We start from the raw sequence: 8,091 nt of genomic DNA on the forward strand, positions 1-8,091 counted from the left end.
TTCAGCTTAAGGACTGAGCAGTTACTGGTTCCTCTGGCTCTCCAGGCTGAAGACGGCCATTGTGGGACTATTCTGCTTCTGGTCATATAAGCCAATCTAATAAATCCCCTGTTGGTTCTGCCTCTCTAGAGAACCCTGATTAATACAGGAAGTAGAATATAAATTACCAATCAATAACTGTCACCACAGGCCAGTACTGAGTACTAGCAACAAAATATTCAGGGCAAGTTAGAGAATTTTCCTAATATCCCAGTTTATGCCAGCTGTTTATGTTTCTGTCCTACAAACAGCTGATCCAGGAAAACTTTTAACATTCAATAATGGGCAAAAGCATAAATTTATATAAACATACTTTCAGAACCAAGAAAGACAGTACAATAATGAAACAAACCAAATGAAAGATTCGTATCAGAAAATTATAATTCAGATTAGTCTAAGATTATGATCAAACATCTACATGAAAATCAAAGAAAGTAATCAAAATATGGCCCAATAGTGGGGGAAGAGGGTGAGTGCTCAGAGGAAAATTATTTTGTAAGAAAGGATTAATAATATAAAGATCACATTAGAAATAGAAATTACTAAAGAAGAGTCAAGAACACATAGGAAAAAGCTTTAAAAATGAGTAGATTGAAAAGGAAAAGAAGTAGGCTTTTTAAAGAAATATTAAAGGGTATTAATTATAGAAGACAATTAAAGGAAAACAACCACTGTGTTTTGAAGAAGATAACCAAAAATCAAACTGGAAAAAAATCCAAAGATAAAACAGAATGCTCTCATAACAGTTTAAGTAATCAATTTATTTAATTAATGAAGAACAATACCAAATCCCTGAAAAACAACTTGACAAAAACAGTCTTCATAAATGTTTTCATTAAAAAGTACCATGGTTCAAATTCAGCCATCTGAGAAAAGAACAAGGAACATCATTGAGGATAATGGCAGTGGATATAATTGTGAAAGAAGGCGTGAATATATGTGAATATTATTGTCACACTTCAGGATGCAGGCATTAAGAATTTTTGACAATGCAGAAAAAACAACCTCATTAGAAAAATGGAGAAAAGTTGAGAGAATATGGTCAGAAGAAATATTTGAATAAAAGTAGAAGTTTTTTTTTCAGAATTAAGAAACGCATTACTGCAAACACTGAAAGTTCCTCTGAACTACAAGAAAGATAAACAAACAGAAATCTGTGCTTTCTTGGGCAGCACATATACTAAAATTGGAATGATACAGAGAAGATTAGCATGGTCCCTGCACACAAGAATGACACGCAAATTTGTGAAGAGTTTCATATTTAAAAAAAAAAAAAAACAGAAATCAACACTTTCCTACAAAGTCCAAGCATAGGCCACCATTATGAAAGAAGAATTAAGTAGGAGGGTTGGCCTTACCAGATTTTATCTTTTTTTTTTTTTTTTTTTGGTGTGTGTGGATGGTACTGGGTACAGGACATAGGACCTTTGGCAGCTAGGCAAGCACTCTATCACTGAGCTAACTTCTAACTCCTGGATTTAAAAGTGTGTTATTGTTTCAAAGATAGATAAATACCTAATAAAGTAAAATTAAGAGAGCAGAAACAAATCAAGAATATATGGAAACTTAATAAATAAAGGACTAGTAAATCATAACAATGGGAAAAGGAGAAACTATGCAATAAATGAAGTTAAGATGAATTTTTAGCCACATAAAAACAAACAAACAAATTAATTAATTAATGAGACCTATTTTCATGCCATGTTCAACTATTAATTCCAGATGGGTCAAGGAATTATATGTGAAAAAAAATTCTTTTAAATTTTTAAGTTTGTAGAGAACTTCTAGTTTCAACTCTGACACATAAAGAACTGGGAAGTCATCATTCCCATTTTACAACAAGAAAAAAAAATCTAAACAAACTGAATATCAACAACTTTCCTTGGACCCATTATAGACTTGAGGTGATAGGGAAAACCACCACCTGAAATCTGAGGAGATTGGTGAATAGAGAGGATTACAACCAAGAGCATTTCACTTGAAACCAGAGTAGTTAAAGCCATAAACTTGTAAGAACACTATAGATTAGTGCAGAATGAGGGCTACAGTCACAGGTAGCCCACACTTTCCTGAGTTTTATGTCCAGGAATCTTACAGGGTGTCATAGTGAAGAGCCAAGAAAAACTTTTGTTTCTAAAGAAGAGAGAAAAAGCAAAGTATTTTCAAATAGAGTCAAAGTATTCTCTACAACAAAGGCTTACTGAGCAAGTGAAGGGAATTTTCCAAAGCCTTATTGGATACTGAGAGAGAGAGAACTTACCCTCACTTTACCCTCTTTTAAGCTCTTTATCTCCCCTAAAGGAGAAAAAAAGCAGACAAACACTTGTGAAGATCACACAGTCTAGGGACATAGGCCCACTAAAGACTGGGCATCATAGAATTAAAGAATACTATCTCTTACCAATACTATCACCTTACCACCACAACATCAAGGCTGCAGTATTGTTACAGGAAGCAAAGCAGTCAGGAAGCACCAAGCAACACTGGGAGAGTAGGAGAAGTGGGGTTTATTACTGTGACAGGCTCAGAGGAGTCTCTACTCCACAGTCTGAGCCCCAATCCACAGTTTCTTACATTTATAGTTTATTTGGCATCATCTCAGACCTTTCCTGTCATTGGAGGATTTACAAATTTTTAGCCTATGTGACTGAAGGCTTTGCACAGGGGTCTCTAGCAGCAAACATGTTTACAGAAACAGAAGCAATAAGGGGAAATGGCCTTTTACACAGGATGTAATTTTTCAAGTTAATGTTCTTATAACCTCATTTCTCATCTAGGTCTGGTTTTGTTAACTCAGTATACCAATAGTGGTTTATGTTATGGAGAACCTGACATAGGCAGCAGCATTTTGAAATGTATCCTTCATCTTAGAACAAGATAACCCCAGATAATAAATACTACATCATCATACAAAAAGAAAGAAAATTACTATCCAGGACTGGAATCCTAAAAACACTTGTTTCTACATTGAATAGTGACCACCTCAAAGAATGGAGGTGAGGAACAAAATGACCCTTCCTGACAACCCCCCAGCAATGGCCTAATCACAAAACTTTCCCCACCCCCCACCATGTGCCTCTACCTACCCCAGGCTGTTAGAAGATTGGTCTCAATCTCCACTGTGCCCCCCTCTACAGGTTTATTCCAAGTAAACCTGGGTTGCTGTTGAGCTGCCTCTCTTCTCTCTTTATTTCCTTCCTTGTCTTCTGTCCTTACAGTTTACAGCTTAAAAATCTGCAAGACATAGACTCTATACAAGAAAAAAAAATTTAAAGGAACTCAAACACCAGAGGGGTATGAAAACAAGCATACTGCAGAAAATTGAAGATTCTGAAAACTCCAGCCACAGCAACACTATCACAGCAAAACTTTTAGCCTGATTGACATGAAAACCTCACACTCCAGGTCTATTTACCTCCATTCTTATGCTCAGTACTCCTTTCAACCAAAAATTATAAGACATACTAAAAATAAGAAACAATCTGAAGAAAGAAAGCAAGTATCAGAACCAGATTCAGATATAGTAGAGATTTTAGAATTTCTTTCTTTTTTTTTTTAGAGAGAGAGAGAGAGAGAGAATTTTTTAATATTTATTTTTTAGTTTTTGGTGGACACAATATCTTTCTTTTATTTTTATGTGGTGCTGAGGATCGAACCCAGTGCCCCGCACATGCCAAGGGCGAGCACGCTATTGCTTGAGCCACATCCCCATCCCCAAGAGATTTTAGAATTTCAAACCAGGAATTTTTTAAACTATGATTAATACATTATATATTATAAAGAAGATAAAAAATAAACAAAATGCAAGTACAGATGGTCAATGTAAGAAGCGAGACAAAAATTAAGAATTAAAGGAAATGCTGGAAATAAAAACTGTCATTAAGAGAAAAGAAGAAAGTTATGGGTTTATTAGTAGACAGGACACAGCCCAATAACATTTCAGTGAACTTAAAGATATGTCAATAGAAAATTTCTAAAGTGAAAGAAAAGGCTAGAAAAAGGAACAAAACAAACCAAAAAAAGCAGTATATACAAGAACTACAGCTTTATTTGAAAAGCTGTAACACATATGACACTGAGTTAACAGAAAGAGAAATAAAGATAATGGAGTAAAAGAAAGGTTTGAAGTAATAATGGATGAGAGTCTTACAAAACTAATGACAGACCAAACCACAGATCCAAGAAGTTCACAGGACACCAAATGGGATAAATTTAAAAAGAAAAATCCAGACAACCATATTACATCAGGCTAAAGAAAACCAAAGACCAAGAGAAAATCTTAACAGCAACAAGACCTTTCACCTTTCACAAAAATTAACTGAAAATGAACATAAAAATAAAACACAATGATATAAACTTTTTAGAAAGGAAATATTGGTTGGGTGATGAGTTTTTATATATAATGTCTAAAGCACAATCCATTACAATTTTTAAAAAATGGTTAAAGTAAAATCTATTAAAATTGTAAACATGTGGTCTTCAAAAGATATGTTTACAAGAATAAAAAAAAAACAAGCTACAGATGAGGAGCAAGTATTTGCAAAACACTTATCTATTAAAGAGGCTAAGCCCAAAATACATAAAGAACTCTTAAAACAATACCTCACGAAAAACAGAGATGGCAAATTAACACGTGAAAAAATGTTATCACTTGTTATCAGGAAATTGCAGATGAAAGCAATGATTTAGTACTTACCCACCTGCTTGGTTGACTAAAATCCAAAAACCGATAAAACCAAATGCTGATAAAGTTGCTGAACAATAGAAATTCCATTCATTTTTTGGGAAAAGGCAAAATGTTGTGGCCACTCAGGAAGATTTGTCAGTTTCTTAGAGAACAAAGTATATTCTTTTCATGTGTTTTAGCAATCAGAGCCCTAGGTATTTATCCACTTGAGTTGAAAATGTATGTCCACACACACACATACACACACACACACACAAAAAAAAAAAAAACTGTTCACAGATAGTTACAGCACCTTTATTCAAAATTTCTAGAAGTTGGAAGTGAGCAAGATGTCCTTCAATAGTCAAGTCAAGTCATAAATAAACTGTGGTTCATCCATACAATGGCATATTACTCAGTGAAAAAAAGAAATGAGCTTTCAAACCATGAAAAGACATAGAGAACCCTTAAATTAAATGAATACTGATAAATGAAAGAAGTCTGTCTGAAAAGGATATATACTGCACAATTCCAATTATAGCAGTTAATATTCTGTAAAAGGCAAAATGACATAAACAGTAAAATATCAGTGTCTGCCAATGGTTTAGGGAAGGGAAATGTGAATAGGTAAAGCACAGATTTTTAGGGCATTGAAATTATTCCATATATTCTTATAGTAGATACATGACACTATTCATTTATCAAATTTATAGAATTGGGCCAGGAGTGGCGGCATGCGCCTGTAATCCCAGCAGCTCAGGAGGCTAACAAAGGAGGATCACGAGTTCAAAGCCAGCCTTAGCAATGGCGAGGCACTTAGCAACTCAGACCCTGTTTCTAAATAAAATACAATATAGAGCTGAGGATGTGGCTCAGTGTTTGAGTGCCCCTGAGTTTAATCCCTAGTACCAAAGGAAAAAAATCAGAATTGTACAACACAAAGAATGAGCTCTAATATAAACTATGGACTTCAGTTAACAACAATTATCAACATTCATTCACCAACTGCAACAACTATACCACAGTACTGCAAGCAGGCACAAATTCTACACTTAAACACATAAGAGTGAGGTCACAGAATTCAAACTTTAAAAAAAAATCTTAAAAGCTTCCAAAAAGAAAAACAAAACAAAAGAAATCATCAATCAGACTGATTTCAAATCTCATCAGCAACAATAGACAACATTGAGCAATATCCTAAATAAGCTGGGAAAATTAACTATCCAACTATAATTCCATCAACCAAGCAAGAGGAGACAAAAAAAATCATTTTCAGAAGTATGAAGACTAATATAACTCACTATGCGTGAACCCATGATGAAAAATTACTTAAGAATGACACATTAAGAGGAATTTGAACTGAAAAAAAAAAAGGAGGGCAAGGTGTACAGTTGGAAAAAAATGTTGATAGAATATTTTTGTAATTCTGACTAACAAAAGATCATTTAGGGTGGTGTGTTAAAAATAAATTATAACTAGAAAAATGCCACATAAAAATAACATGAAAGATGGAAGAAGAAATTTAGATCAAAGTGTCATAAGACTTTCATATTTTTGAAAATTGATATATTAGTTAACCTTAAGCTTCTTAGGTAAAAACAAAATATGTAGGTTAAATATTTTAAGATAATCACTAAATAATGAACACAAAATTTAAAATTTACAAGTTTATATAATGGGGAAATTTTGGTTTAAAACAAAGGACAAGTGATATAAAAAATGGATGCCACCTGAAACCTAAGAAATTGAACTTTATAATGTCTCGTCTTTCTAAAGCATTCCAGAGCATTTGGTTTGCATTGGGAAACACAAGGCAAAGGAAAAACCAGTGCTATAACCCATTGCCATGTATCTGGGGAGCACAGAAATGTTCATACAAGTGTCATGAGTGTCAATTTATTAGTAGAAAATGAGTAAATGAAAGTTCACCCATTTCTCTTTTGAAAACCTTTAAGTATTAACCACACATTCTGCTAGATTTTATTTAAGGAAATATAATTTAGTGATAAGGGCATGAGCTCTACAATCAGACACTTCAGTTGACTTCTGTTTCTATCACTGAGTATCCAAGTGACCGCAGGCAAGGTAGGTAGTGAATCTCTTTTAGAGTTAGTTTGGCCATTTATATAACGGAAAATATATGTATGTGTATATATGTGTATATATATATACACATGTATATACATATATAGGTATACATGTATATATATGTGTGTGTCTCCTATGAGATTTGAATGAAATATTGTATGTAATAGAAACTCAGTGAAAGCTTATTCCATTTATCCTTGTAGCAGAGACCACTAGCTGTGCCTCAGTGTTTATTCTGCCCTTTCTCTCTAGTGATAGAACACCTAAATCAAATTTTACAGGGATATCTAGAATGGAGACAATTGTTTCTGGCTTATGTTGCAGCTGTATGTCAACATGTGTTTAAATTATCATCAATAAAATGCAACTGGAAGAAATGTGAACAAATCTGGGAAGTGTACCCACAGGAATACACAGCTTTCCCCCTTCCTACTAGCTGGAAAATGGACATGATAGCTGAAGAAAAAGCAATCATTTCAGATCATAAGGTGATGCTGGAAACAGAAACCACACAGGCAGAAACCACAAATCTTTCTATCTAAAAGAATTGTTGGATGCCATGGAAGATCTAAACCACCTGCCATAGCTTTCATCTTGTCTAAGCCATCGTTACCTGGTTTAGACAAATATTAGTCATCTGCAGCCAAACCTAATGAAATTAGTGTACTGGACTAATCTTCATTCTTTTAAAATATAGGTTTGGTTTTTATTGTAAACTTTCTTCTAAGAAACTTCAAAATAACTGTAAGATTAAATAGGGCTTATGGTTAATTATTTTAATCTTTATCCATATAAGAACAGGGAAGTGTCTTACAAATGTGCCTAATTATTAGAAGAGAGTTTGCTATTTAATGTGTCTTTGAACCTGGCTATAATATCTATACTTATGCATTCCCTGCTCTCTGTTTAGATACAATTTTATAATAACAGTGTGGAAGGCAATATTTTCAGTGGGATGAAGAATAAAATAAGTTTCTTTGCCACATGTATTCATACAGGTAAATGAAAACCATCATCCAATATAAGGGCAATCACAGACACATGTTATGAGAACCCATATTGTTACAGGGATAGTAGTTATTCATGGAGACAGGGTAGGCATTATGAAAAAAAAAGTGAGATATGAATTAGTTCTTAGAGAAAAGGAGTAATTCACTGGACACAGAAAAGAAAGGTGTTCTAGGTTAAAAGAACCTAAAGACAGAAGTAAAGCCAGAGAAAGCACATTAGAGTTGATCCAGAATTAAATTGCAGGGTACAGTTCATCACTCATAGTAGGGTATCAGAATAGAACACTG

The 8,091-nt window shown here is 33.9% G+C and overlaps 1 non-coding gene across 1 annotated transcript; it reads left to right on the forward strand.

Annotated features, from left to right (window-relative positions):
• Window positions 1-1,195: 1,195 nt before the first annotated feature.
• LOC113198034 (U6 spliceosomal RNA) lies at window positions 1,196-1,304 on the forward strand. The gene has a single exon (XR_003302793.2). It is a non-coding gene; the product is annotated as a U6 spliceosomal RNA (small nuclear RNA).
• The last annotated feature ends 6,787 nt before the right edge of the window (window positions 1,305-8,091 follow it).

The sequence above is a fragment of the Urocitellus parryii genome, chromosome 4 (genome assembly GCF_045843805.1).
Source record: "Urocitellus parryii isolate mUroPar1 chromosome 4, mUroPar1.hap1, whole genome shotgun sequence".
NCBI classification, from domain to species: domain Eukaryota; kingdom Metazoa; phylum Chordata; class Mammalia; order Rodentia; family Sciuridae; genus Urocitellus; species Urocitellus parryii.